Source organism: Salmo trutta, chromosome 17, assembly GCF_901001165.1.
Source record: "Salmo trutta chromosome 17, fSalTru1.1, whole genome shotgun sequence".
Taxonomy (NCBI): Eukaryota; Metazoa; Chordata; class Actinopteri; order Salmoniformes; family Salmonidae; genus Salmo; species Salmo trutta.
In genome coordinates, this window is record NC_042973.1 from 51,806,528 (window position 1) to 51,820,748 (window position 14,221).

The following is a 14,221-nucleotide window of genomic DNA, read 5'->3' on the forward strand; positions in this document are numbered from 1 at the left end:
CCTTGTAGGCCTCCCGGAAGTTGGAGTAGCAGTAGTCTAGTGTTTTAGGAGCGTGAGTACTACAGTCAATGTATTGATAAAACTTCGGTAACGTTTTCCTCAAATTTGCTTTGTTAAAATGCCTAGCTACAATAAATATGGATATGGTGGTTTCCTGTTTGCATAAAATCCAGGGACGTTCTTTGAGGGGCGTTGTGGTATCGGCTTGAGGGGGAATATACACGGCTGTGACTATAACCAAAGAGAGGGAGGTAGTACAGTCTGCATTTGATTGTGAGGTATTCTAGGTCAGGTGAACAAAAGGACTTGAGTTCCTGTATGTTATCACAATCACACCTTGAGTAGTTAGTCATGAAACATACACCCCCAGCCTTCTTCTTCCCAGAGAGATATTTATTCCTGTCTGCACAATGAACTGAGAACCCAACTGGCTGAAAGAACTCAGACAGTATATCCTGAGAGAGCTATGTTTCTGTTGAACAGAGTATGTTACAATCCCTGATGTCTCTCTGGAAGGAAATCCTTGCCCTGAGCTCGTCAACTTTATTGTCCAGAAACTGTACATTAGCGAGTTATATACTCGGAAGCGGTGGGTGGTGTGTGCGCCTCCTGAGTCGGACTAAAAGTCAGCTCCGAGTGCCTCTTTTCCGCCAGCAACAGTTTGTGGCAACAGTTTGGGGAAGGCCCTTTCCTGTTTCAGCAGACAATGCCCCCGTGCACAAAGCGAGGTCCATACAGAAATGGTTTGTGGAGATCGGTGTGAAAGAACTTGACTGGCCTGCACAGAGCCCTGACCTCAACCCCATCTACCCCTTTGGGATGAATTGGAACACCGACTGCGAGCCAGGACTAATTTCCCATTTAGTGTATGACCAACAGTCAGTTTTCAGACAACTGTTCATATCATACCATTCCAAAAAAAAATTACACGAGGGAGGGATTAGATGGACACTGGGGGAGGTTTGATTGTTGTACCACAGACTTGAACGATAGTTCCTCAATTACTGCAGCAGACAGACGGAGAGGGAGACAAGACTGATTTCCACCACAGTTTCAATTAAATGTTCCCCTCGCAGGCTCGCATGGATACTGCGGATAACAGTGATCCCAAATACCAGGTACAATATCTCCATGGAATTAGTGTCTCTAAAAGGACAGCGTCATAGCAACGGCTTTACAACTTCCGGTTTGGACAAACTGTACACAAAACACACACACAAATCAAATCAAAATCAAATCAAATTTATTTATATAGCCCTTCGTACATCAGCTGAAATCTCAAAGTGCTGTACAGAAACCCAGCCTAAAACACCAAACAGCAAGCAATGCATGTGAAAGAAGCACGGTGGCTGGGAAAATCTCCCTAGGAAAAACTCCTGAGAAAGACCAAAAACCTAGGAAGAAACCTAGAGAGGAACCAGGCTATGAGGGGTGGCCAGTCCTCTTCTGGCTGTGCCGGGTGGATATTATAACAGAACATGGTCAAGATGTTAAAATGTTCGTAAATGACCAGCATGGTCAAATAATAATAATCATAGTAATTGTCGAGGGTGCAACAAGCACGTCCGGTGAACAGGTCAGGGTTCCGTAGCCGCAGGCAGAACAGTTGAAACTGGAGCAGCAGCATGGCCAGGTGGACTGGGGACAGCAAGGAGTCATCATGCCAGGTAGTCCTGAGGCATGGTCCTAGGGCTCAGGTCCTCCGAGAGAAAGAAAGAAAGAGAGAAAGAGAGAATTAGAGAGAGCATATTTACATTCACACAGGACACCGGATAAGACAAGAGAATACTCCAGATGTAACAGACTGACCCTAGCCCCCCGACACATAAACTACTGCAGCATAAATACTGGAGGCTGAGACAGGAGGGATCAGAAGACACTGTGGCCCCATCCGATGATACCCCCAGACAGGGCCAAACAGGCAGGATATAACCCCACCCACTTTGCCAAAGCACAGCCCCCACACCACTAGAGGGATATCTACAACCACCAACTTACCGTCCGAAGACAAGGCCGAGTATAGCCCACAAAGATCTCCGCCACGGCACAACCCAAGGGGGGGGCGCCAACCCAGACAGGAAGACCACGTCAGTGGCTCAACCTACTCAAGTGACGCACCCCTCCCATGGACGGCATGGAAGAACACCAGTAAGTCAGTGACTCAGCCCCTGTAAAAGGGTTAGAGGCAGAGAATCCCAGTGGGAAGAGGGGAACCGACAAGGCAGAGACAGCAAGGGCGGTTCGTTGCTCCAGCCTTTCCGTTCACCTTCACACTCCTGGGCCAGACTATACTTAATCATAGGACCTACTGAAGAGATAAGTCTTCAGTAAAGACTTAAAGGTTGAGACTGAGTCTGCGTCTCTCACATGGGTAGGCAGACCATTCCATAAAAATGGAGCTCTATAGGAGAAAGCCCTACCTCCAGCCGTTTGCTTAGAAATTCTAGGGACAATTAGGAGGCCTGCGTCTTGTGACCGTAGCGTACGTGTAGGTATGTACGGCAGGACAAAATCGGAAAGATAGGTAGGAGCAAGCCCATGTAATGCTTTGTAGGTTAGCAGTAAAACCTTGAAATCAGCCCTTGCCTTAACAGGAAGCCAGTGTAGGGAGGCTAGCACTGGAGTAATATGATAAAATTTTTTGGTTCTAGTCAGGATTCTAGCAGCCGTATTTAGCACTAACTGAAGTTTGTTTAGTGCTTTATCCGGGTAGCCGGAAAGTAGAGCATTGCAGTAGTCGAGCCTAGAAGTAACAAAAGCATGGATTAATTTTTCTGCGTCATTTTTGGACAGAAAGTTTCTGATTTTTGCAATGTTACGTAGATGGAAAAAAGCTGTCCTTGAAGCAGTCTTGATATGTTCTTCAAAAGAGAGATCAGGGTCCAGAGTAACGCCGAGGTCCTTCACAGTTTTATTTGAGACGACTGTACAACCATCCAGATTAATTGTCAGATTCAACAGAAGATCTCTTTGTTTCTTGGGACCTAGGACAAGCATCTCTGTTTTGTCCGAGTTTAAAAGTAGAAAATTTGCAGCCATCCACTTCCTTATGTCTGAAACACAGGCTTCTAGCGAGGGCAATTTTGGGGCTTCACCATGTTTCATTGAAATGTACAGCTGTGTGTCGTCCGCATAGCAGTGAAATTTAACATTATGTTTTCGAATGACATCCCCAAGAGGTAAAATATATAGTGAAAACAATAGTGGTCCTAGAACGGAACCTTGAGGAACACCGAAATGTACAATTGATTTGTCAGAGGACGAACCATTCACAGAGACAAACTGATATCTTTCCGACAGATAAGATCTAAACCAGGCCAGAACTTGTCCATGTAGACCAATTTGGGTTTCCAATCTCTCCAAAAGAATGTGGTGATCAATGGTATCAAAAGCGGCACTAAGATCTAGGAGCATGAGGACAGATGCAGAGCCTCGGTCTGACGTCATTAAAAGGTCATTTACCACCTTCACAAGTGCAGTCTCAGTGCTATGATGGGGTCTAAAACCAGACTGAAGCGTTTCGTATACATTGTTTGTCTTCAGGAAGGCAGTGAGTTGCTGCGCAACAACTTTTTCTAAAATTTTTGAGAGGAATGGAAGATTCGATATAGGCCGATAGTTTTTTATAATTTCTGGGTCAAGATTCGGCTTTTTCAAGAGAGGCTTTATTACTGCCACTTTTAGTGAGCTTGGTACACATCCGGTGGATAGAGAGCCGTTTATTATGTTCAACATAGGAGGGCCAAGCACAGGAAGCAGCTCTTTCAGTAGTTTAGTTGGAATAGGGTCCAGTATGCAGCTTGAGGGTTTGGAGGCCATGATTATTTTCATCATTATGTCAAGAGATATAGTACTAAAACACTTTAGTATCTCCCTTGATCCTAGGTCCTGGCAGAGTTGTGCAGACTCAGGACAATGGAGCCCTGGAGGAATACCCAGATTTAAAGAGGAGTCCGTAATTTGCTTTCTAATGATCATGATCTTTTCCTCAAAGAAGTTCATAAATTTATTACTGCTGAAGTGAAAGCCATCCTCCATTTGCGAATGCTGCTTTTTAGTTAGCTTTGCGACAGTGTCAAAAAGAAATTTCGGATTGTTCTTATTTTCCTCAATTAAGTTGGAAAAATAGGATGATCGTGCAGCAGTGAGGGCTCTTCGATACTGCACGGTACTGTCTTTCCAAGCTAGTCGGAAGACTTCCAGTTTAGTGTGGCGCCATTTCCGTTCCAATTTTCTGGAAGCTTGCTTCAGAGCTCGTGTATTTTCTGTATACCAGGGAGCTAGTTTCTTATGACAGATGTTTTTAATTTTTAGGGGTGCAACTGCATCTAGGGTATTGCGCAAGGTTAAATTGAGTTCCTCGGTTAGGTGGTTAACTGATTCTTGTCCTCTGACGTCCTTGGGTAGGCAGAGGGAGTCTGGAAGGGCATCAAGGAATCTTTGGGTTGTCTGAGAATTTATAGCACGACTTTTAATCTTCCTTGGTTGGGGTCTGAGCAGATTATTTGTTGCAATTGTAAACGCAATAAAATGGTGGTCCGATAATCCAGGATTATGAGGAAAAACATTAAGATCCACAACATTTATTCCATGGGACAAAACTAGGTCCAGAGTATGACTGTGGCAGTGAGTAGGTCCAGAGACATGTTGGACAAAACCCACTGAGTCGATGATGGCTCCGAAAGCCTTTTGGAGTGGGTCTGTGGACTTTTCCATGTTAATGTTAAAGTCACCAAAAATTAGAATATTATCTGCTATGACTACAAGATCCGATAGGAATTCAGGGAACTCAGTAAGGAACACTGCATATGGCCCAGGAGGCCTGTAAACAGTAGCTATAAAAAGTGATTGAGTAGGCTGCATAGATTTCATGACTAGAAGCTCAAAAGACGAAAACGTCATTGTTTTTTTTTTTGTAAATTGAAATTTGCTATCGTAAATGTTAGCAACACCTCCGCCTTTGCCGGATGCACGGGGGGTATGGTCACTAGTGTAACCAGGGGGTGAGGCCTCATTTAACACAGTAAATTCATCAGGCTTAAGCCATGTTTCAGTCAGGCCAATCACATCAAGATTATGATCAGTGATTAGTTCATTGACTATAACTGCCTTGGAAGTGAGGGATCTAACATTAAGTAACCCAATTTTGAGATGTGAAGTATCACAATCTCTTTCAATAATGGCAGGAATGGAGGAGGTCTTTATACTAATAAGATTACTGAAGCGAACACCGCCATTTTTAATTTTGCCCAACCTAGATCGAGGCACAGACACGGTCTCAATGGGGAAAGCTGAGCTGACTACGCTAACTGTGCTAGTGGCAGACTCCGCTAAGCTGGCAGGCTGGCTAACAGCCTGTTGCCTGGCCTGCACCCTATTTCATTGTGGAGCTAGAGGAGTTAGAGCCCTGTCTATGTTCGTAGATAAGATGAGAGCACCCCTCCAGCTAGGATGGAGTCCTTCACTCCTCAGCAGGCCAGGCTTGGTCCTGTTTGTGGGTGAATCCCAGAAAGAGGGCCAGTTATCTACAAATTCTATCTTTTGGGAGGGGCAGAAAACAGTTTTCATCCAGCGATTGAGTTGTGTGAGACTGCTGTAGAGCTCATCACTCCCCCTAACTGGGAGGGGGCCAGAGACAATTAATCGATGCCGACACATCTTTCTAGCTGATTTACATGCTGAAGCTATGTTGCGCTTGGTGACCTCTGACTGTTTCATCCTAACATCGTTGGTGCCGACGTGGATAACAATATCTCTATACTCTCTACACTCGCCAGTTTTAGCTTTAGCCAGCACCGTCTTTAGATTAGCCTTAACGTCGGTAGCCCTGCCCCCTGGTAAACAGTGTATGATCGCTGGATGATTAGTTTTAAGTCTAATACTGCGGGTAATGGAGTCGCCAATGACTAGGGTTTTCAATTTGTCAGAGCTAATGGTGGGAGCCGTCGGCGTCTCAGACCCCACAACGGGAGGAGCAGAGACCAGAGAAGTCTCGGCCTCCGACTCCGACTCGCTTAACGGGGAGAACCGGTTGAAAGTTTCTGTCGGCTGAATAAGCGACACCGGTTGAGCATTCCTACAGCGTTTCCCTCCAGACGCCATGAGAAAGATATCCGGCTGCGGGGACCGTGCGAGGGGGTTTATACAAACGTTACTATCTGTACTTGCTGGTGGCACAGACGCTGTTTCATCCTTTCCTACACTGAAATGACCCTTGCCTAACGATTGCGTCTGAAGCTGGGCTTGCAGCACAGCTATCCTTGCCGTAAGGCGATCGTTCTCCTGTATATTATGAGTACAACGACTGCAATTAGAAGGCATCATGTTAATGTTACTTAGCTTCGGCTGTTTGAAGTCCTGACGAGCCATGTCCAGATAAAACCTCCGGGGTAGGAAAGTTGAATGGAAAAAAAAGTTGAGTGAGGGAAAAAGTAAAAATATACGGTAATTAAAAAGTAAAAACCGTCAGGTAGCAAAGTAAAAAACACACAACACAGGGATGACACAGCCCTCTCTCACACAACATGGTGTGAGACAGTTGTTTTGTGTGTATGTGTGGCTGGCTGTGGTGAAAAATACTTTAAAGTAGTACGTTTTTGTGGTATCTGTACTTTACTTTACTATTTACAGTTCCAGTCAAAAATTTGGACACACCTACTCATTCAAGGGTTTTTCTTAATTTTGACAAGTTTCTACATTGTAGAATAATATTGAAGACATCAAAACACATATGGAATCATGTAGTAAGCAAAAAGTGTTTAACAAATCTAAATATATTTTACATTTGAGATTCTTCAAAGTAGCCACCTCTTGCCTTGATGACAGCTTTGCACACTCATGGCATTCTCTCAACCAGTTTCATGAGGTAGTCACCTGGAAGGCATTTCAGTTAACAGGTGTGCCTTGATAAAAGTCGATATGTGGAATTTCTTTCCTTCTTAATGATTTTGAGCCAATCAGTTGTGTTGTGACAAGTTAGGGGTGGTATACAGAAGATAGCCCTATTTGGTAAAAGAACAAGTCCATATTATGGCAAGAACAGCTCAAATAAGCAAAGAGAAATGACAGTCCATCATTACTTTAAGACATGAAGGTCAGTCAATGCGGAACGTTGCAAAAATGTGTAACGTTTCTTCAGTGCAGTTGCAAAAACCATCAAGCGCCATTATAAAACTGGCTCTCATAAGGACCGCCACAGGAAAGGAAGACCCAGAGTTACCTCTGCTGCAGAGGATAAGTTCATTAGAGTTACCAGCCTCAGAAATTGCAGCCCAAATAAGTGCATCACAGAGTTCAAGTAACAGACACATCTCAACATCAACTGTTCAGAGGAGACTGGGTGAATCAGGTCTTCATGGTTGAATTGCTGCAAAGAAACCACTACTAAAGGACAGCAATAATAAGAAGAGACTTGCTTGGGCCAAAAAACACGAGCAATGGACATTAGACCGGTGGAAATCTGTCCTTTGGTCTGATAAGTCCAAATTTGAGATGTTTGGTTCCAACCGCCATGTCTTTGTGAGACGCAGAGTAGGTGAACGGATGATCTCTGCATGTGTGGTTCCCACCGTGAAGCATGGAGGTGGATGGTGTAGGGGTGCTTTGCTGCTGAGACCCTGTACCGATACGCCATCCCATCTGGTTTGTGCTTAGTGGGACTATCATTTGTTTTTCAACAGAACAATGACCCAACACACCTCCAGGCTGTGTAAGGCTATTTGGCTAAGAAGGAGAGTGATGGAGTGCTGCATCAGATGACCTGGCCTCCAAAATCACCCGACCTCAACCCAACTGAGATGGTTTGGGATGAGTTGGACTGCAGAGTGAAGGAAAAGCAGCCAACAAGTTCTCCTCATGTGTGGGATCTCCTTCAAGACTGTTGGAAAAGTATTCCAGCTGAAGCTGGTTGAGAGAATGCCAAGAGTGTGCAAAGCTGTCATCAAGGCACAGGGTGGCTACTTTGAAGAATCACAAATATGAAATATATTTTGATTTGTTTAACACTTTTTTGGTTACGACATGATTCCATATGTGTTTTTTCTTAGTTTTGATGTCTTCACTATTATTCTACAATGTAGAAACTTGTCAAAATAAAGAAAAACCCTTGAATGAGTAGGTGTGTCCAAACTTTTGACTGGTACTGTATATTTTTGCCTACTTTAACTTCACTACATCCCGATAGAAAATAGCGTACTTTTTACTCCATACATTTTCCCTGACACCCAAAAGTACTCGTTACATTTTTAATGCTTAGCAGGACAGGAAAATGGTCAAGAGAAGAAGAGAACAACCATGGTCATCCCTACTGCCTCTGATCTGGCAGACTCACTAAACACAAATGCTTGGTTTGTAAATTATGTCTTGAGTATTTCAGTGTTCCCCTGACTATCGATAAATAAATAAAAACTAAAATTGTGCCATCTGGTTTGCTTAATATAAGTAATTTTGAAATGTTTTATACTTTTACTTTTGATACTTAAGTATATTTAAAACCAAAAACTGTTTAGACTTTTACTCAAGTAATATTTCACTGAGTGGCTTTCACTTTTACTTGAGTCATTTTCTGTTAAGGTATCTTTACATTTACTTAAGTATGACAATTAGGTACTTTTTCCACCATTGCTGGCTGGTGTTGTAGCAGTGTAGCATAGAGCCGCTGTCTGTGTACTGTGCTCTGTGCTACAGTACAGCAGAGCTTTGGTGCCGGTCAAAGTGTTTGCAATGGGACAGGAGCCAGCTTACCCCACCCCTGCTGCTATACTGCTGCTGGCAGAGAGAAGTGCTGCATTTCCTGAGGGCAATGCAGAGGACAAGAGAAAGGGAACTACACAGGGTCGCAATACCCCAAACACCCGGGGCAGACAGACAGAGAGAGAGAGAGAGAGAGAGAGAGAGAGAGAGAGAGAGAGAGAGAGAGAGAGAGAGAGAGAGAGAGAGAGAGAGAGAGAGAGAGAGAGAGAGAGAGAGAGAGAGAGAGAGAGAGAGAAAGAAAGAGAGAGAGCTGTAGCATTTACTATGATGACTCTGCAGCACCAAGCCTACTAGCAGTAACAAAGCTCTGCAGCACAGGCACAGCAGCAGGGAACAGTCAGAGTGGGGATGAATCATTTTGATTTCCCCTAAAATCGCACAGACACAACACATCTCACTCTCACACAGGCTGGGTGGGTGGGTGGGTGGTTTGGGACTCTAGAATTATTAAATATGCTGAGAAATGCACCAGGAGTGTTGTTTAGTTTGATTTCAACAGAACACAACACTCCTTGTCAACTATTTGCAATGCTATTTGACATTGTTATGTCTGGATTGTAATAAGGCTGTTGGGCTTTTTGGGGGGGTAATTTACTAGTGGTTTTGTATTAGCAGTTTCCCCAGTGGTGGCAGAAGTGGGATTTGCACTCTTCAGACCCCAGGACGGAGTAATGACATGTGAAGTAGGATGAAAATGCGAGAGGTCATCTCCTGAATATGGGGATTAGTGTAAAGAAAAATCTTTAAATTGGCTCCCCTCTCTGTAACATTACCAATGGGAAAAAAAGAACATATGGATTTTTGAAGTGTATAGCAAATTGGTAGCTACACAGATAGCTGAGCTTCAGAGTAAGAGGGCTCGATTCCTGCAGCCCTGTGAGCGCGCCGTTCCATTCTCCTACGTCACATGCAGTAATGCTGTTCTCAGATGTCGCGTGCTTTGTGCTTCGTAACAACCACAGTGTGAGCAACAGGTAGGCAAGAGGTGACATGGACTGTAGCCAGGTACTTAAGGCAGTGCCTGAATGCAGGGTGGGTAGTTTTCAATCCAAATAAATGAACACAGGTGTTTATCGATATTGAAGTACTAAGATGTTTGTAATTGATCAAGACTCACCCTGAATGTAATGCGATAGCATCGGTGCCATCGGGAAGGTCACCGTTGGGGTTTGGATAGAAGCCGAACGGGAATCTTAAACCCTTATTAATGGCTCACAAGTACACAGTCAGCACCTATAGACTTGACTAGACAGCCAAACCTCCTTTTTTACCAAGTAACAAATGAAAATACACAATGAGATCCTTCAAAAATTTATTGTGTTTGATGTACGATGAAATCATGACGTGGGACATAAGTAAGAAAAGAAATACCCTTGCATAGATCACAGACGATGCCTTAGTCAGACGTCTGACAAACTGAACGTATCGTAGCATAATCCTCGTAAAACAAAACATGAGTAATGACGAGCAAACAGAAAAGAAGACATTTGCAATGTTCAGCAGGCAAGTGGACTACTTAATAATAATAAAAAAGAGCATGAGTTTATTCAGCGATGTGAAACATTGAGAATGTTGCAGTTAGACGTGTAATGGGTATAGCTGACATGACTCACTGTTCTACATGACAGATGGTCATATCTCATCTACACAATACATTTCTATCCGAATGTCTTGTAACGTTGCACCCTCCTGAACAGACCCCCAGGAGTCAACAGTCCCTCGTGCCTCTGAGCTGCTCGCTCCAAAGCAAGCCAGCTTCCCTAAATATAATGCACATGGTCACATTTCCATAGGTTCTTATAGGTTTTCTATAGGATGTCATTCCTATATACATGTAGGTGCACAATGGTTGTATCCAAAATCACACCCTATTGTCTATTTAGTGCGCTACTTTTGACCAGGGCCCATAGGGCTCTTGTCAAAAGTAATGCACTATATAAGTAATAGGGTGTCATTTGGGATGCAAACCATGTCTGATGGATGGACAGGACGACAAACTCATAGTAATCACACGTCTACCATCATATCAATCCCTGTCATCAAACAAAAACTAGTCGCCTCTCATCACCATTCTAACTAAAGTGAGGTTTGAACGTAAAGCCTGGTCACAGATATGTTTGTGCTGTACAGCCAACTCCTATGATCGTTGTCATTGGTAATTGCCAAACATGTTTGGCCTGACAACGACTATATAGTTGGCAAGACAGCGCAAACAGACCTGAGACCAGGCTAGTTTGAACATGGTGGGATGTCAATAGTCAGAACGTACGCCTGATCCGAGATGAAAACCAGAAGCTACGCCTGATCCAAGATGAAAACCAGAAGGTACGCCTGATCCAAGATGAAAACCAGAAGGTACGCCTGATCCAAGATGAAAACCAGAAGGTACGCCTGATCCAAGATGAAAATCAGAAGGTACGCCTGATCCAAGATGAAAACCAGAAGGTACGCCTGATCCGAGATCAAAGTGTTTGTCAATATCTTAAGCAAACAATAATGTTTTCAATAAAAAGAAAACAAGAAATGTATAATATAGGAGGGTATTTCATATTAAAAAAAAAGCCTTTGGTGTAGATGAAAGCAAGGGTTTTCTTTTAAGTGATGCAACCTTTATTATAGCTGATCCACAGTTTTGAGAAGCTCATGCAGTCTTCCGTTGACCATGCAGTTTTTGTGATCAGTAGGTTTGCCGTTGAGATATGTATACATTATCTATACATTATCAGTTGGTTTTTAGTAATGGGCATTTGGAAACGCTCTTAAATGGTGTGGTTAGTTAGGATGAATTTCCCAGTACTTCTTTAAATAAAATGAGAAGACGATCCACATATCCTGATGCTAATATAGTGGTTTGTAGTCCATATCATTAAAATGTAGGCTTACAATAAATTGATAATAGTAGGCTACTTCAGTTTAATTATCATGGCTTGCCAGAGGAACACATTATTATAGAGTATTTGATATTTCAGTATATTATGGCATGTTCTTCCTAAAAACAATCAGACAATCGTAGTATAGTGCCACAGAAATCAGAAAAATAAGACACACAATGAAAAGATAGTCATCATTGGTTTTGGCCTTTTGCAATATATATTTTCTTGCTATACTCTATTTTACTATAGCTAAATGATTTCTTACTACTTTTTTAGATAGGTATGGTTTACTTATATTTCTGTTTTTGTGTTGTCATTTCTCTGAATTACGTTTTTTAAAAGACCTTCTCACACACGTCTTTCTTTTGAAGAACATACATCTCTGAAAGCATATGAAATGAATGCAATTTTTTTTTTTAAAGAACAACATAGGCACCTTCTCTGACTCTCCTTCATACTAAGTTCACACTAAACACACAGCCATTCAATCCAGCAGTGGGTGGATGCTTGCTGTAAGTGTGTTGCATTTCAGGCTATTAATTCCCTCCGGGAGGGTGCTACTGACTGCTTTGCCCCATTTATCAACATAGGGTCCTAACTAGAAAACGACTACAGATCAACCTATGAGTTTGATGGGGGTTGGATGGTCGCTGTAAAAATACACTACACTACCATTCAAAAGTTTGGGGTCACTTAGAAATGTCCTTGTTTTTGAAAGAAAAGCACATTTTTTGTCCGTTAAAATAACATCAATTTGATCAGAAATACAGTGTAGACATTGCTAATGTTGGAAATGACTATTGTAGCTGGAAACGGCAGATTTTTAATGGAATATCTACATAGGCGTGCGCACAGAGGACACTCCTGTGTTCCAATGGCACGTTGTATTAGCTAATTGATCATACGAAAAACCTTTTGCAATTATGTTAGCAGAGTTGAAAACTGTTGTTCTGATTAATGAAGCAATAAAACTGGCCTTCTTTAGACTAGTTGAGTATCTGGAGCGTCAGCATTTGTGGGTTCGATTACAGGCTCAAAATGACCAGAAACAAAGGACTTTCGTCTGAAACTCTTCAGTCTATTCTTGTTCTGAGAAATGAAGGCTATTCCATGCGAGAAATTGCCAAGAAACTGAAGATCTCGTACAATGCTGTGTACTACCCCTTCACAGAACGTAGCAAACTGGCTCTAACCAGAATAGAAAGAGGAGTGGGAGGCCCCGGTGCACAACTGAGCAAGAGGACAAGTACATTCGAGTGTCTAGTTTGAGAAACAGGCGCCTCACAAGTCCTCAATTGGCAGCTTCATTAAATAGTACCCGCAAAACACCAGTCTCAACGTCAACAGTGAAGAGGCAACTCCGGGATGCTGGCCTTCTAGGCAGAGTTGCAAAGAAAAAGCCATATCGCTGACTGGCCAATAAAAAGAAAAGATTAAGATGGGCAAAAGAACACAGACACTGGACAGAGGAACTCTGCCTAGAAGGCCAGCATCCTGAAGTCGCCTCTTCACTGTTGACATTGAGACTGGTGTTTTGCGGGTACTATTTAATGAAGCTGCCAGTTGAGGACTTGTGAGGCGTCTGTTTCTCTAACTACACACTCTAATGTACTTGTCTCCTTGCTCAGTTGTGCACCGGGGCCTCCCACTCCTATTTCTATTCTGGTTAGAGCCAGTTTGCGCTGTTTTGTGAAGGGTGTAGTACCAGCGTTGTACGAGATCTTCAGTTTCTTGGCATTTTCTTGCATGGAATAGCCTTCTTATCTCAGAACAAGAATAGACTGATGAGTTTCAGAAGAAAGTTATTTGTTTCTGGCCATTTTGAGCCTCTAATTGAACCCACAAATGCTGATGCACCAGATACTCAACTAGTCTAAAGAAGGTCAGTTGTATTGCTTCTTTAATCAGAATAACAGTTTTCAGCTGTGCTAACATAATTGCAAAAGGGTTTTCGAATGATCAATTTACCTTTTAAAATGCTAAACTTGGATTAGCTAACACAACGTGCAATTGGAACACAGGAGTGATGGTTGCTGATAATGGGCCTCTGTACGCCTATGTAGATATTCCATTAAAAATCAGCCGTTTCCAGCTACAATAGTCATTTACAACATTAACAATGTCTACACTGTATTTCTGATCAATTTGATGTTATTTTAATGGACAAGAACATTTCTAAGTGACCCCAAACTTTTTAACGGTAGTGTATATTTGGCTTCTTCATAGGGGCTATCTGTTTAATGTAAGGACAGGGTCGTGTTCATTAGGTTCATTAGGCACCAAATAGAATAAAACACTCAGAAATTGAATACATTTCTTGTCCAATTTCTTGTCCAGTAAGAAATGCTTGTTTATGTTTTCTGTCGCAAAGTGTGTTAAATAATATTTCTATGGTTTGCCCTGATGAACACTTTGACCTTTGACCCCAACTGTCCTTAACAACTAAATCAAAGAATAAACACCATAGACAGCCCTGTTGTTAATGTCTTGTCAAGAGATCGTCTTTTTCCTCAACATCTTTTTTTTAAATAGATTCATTCAACTCCTATTTTACAAAAGTTTCTAAGAAACAGGTAACTGCAATTCTATTACTATAA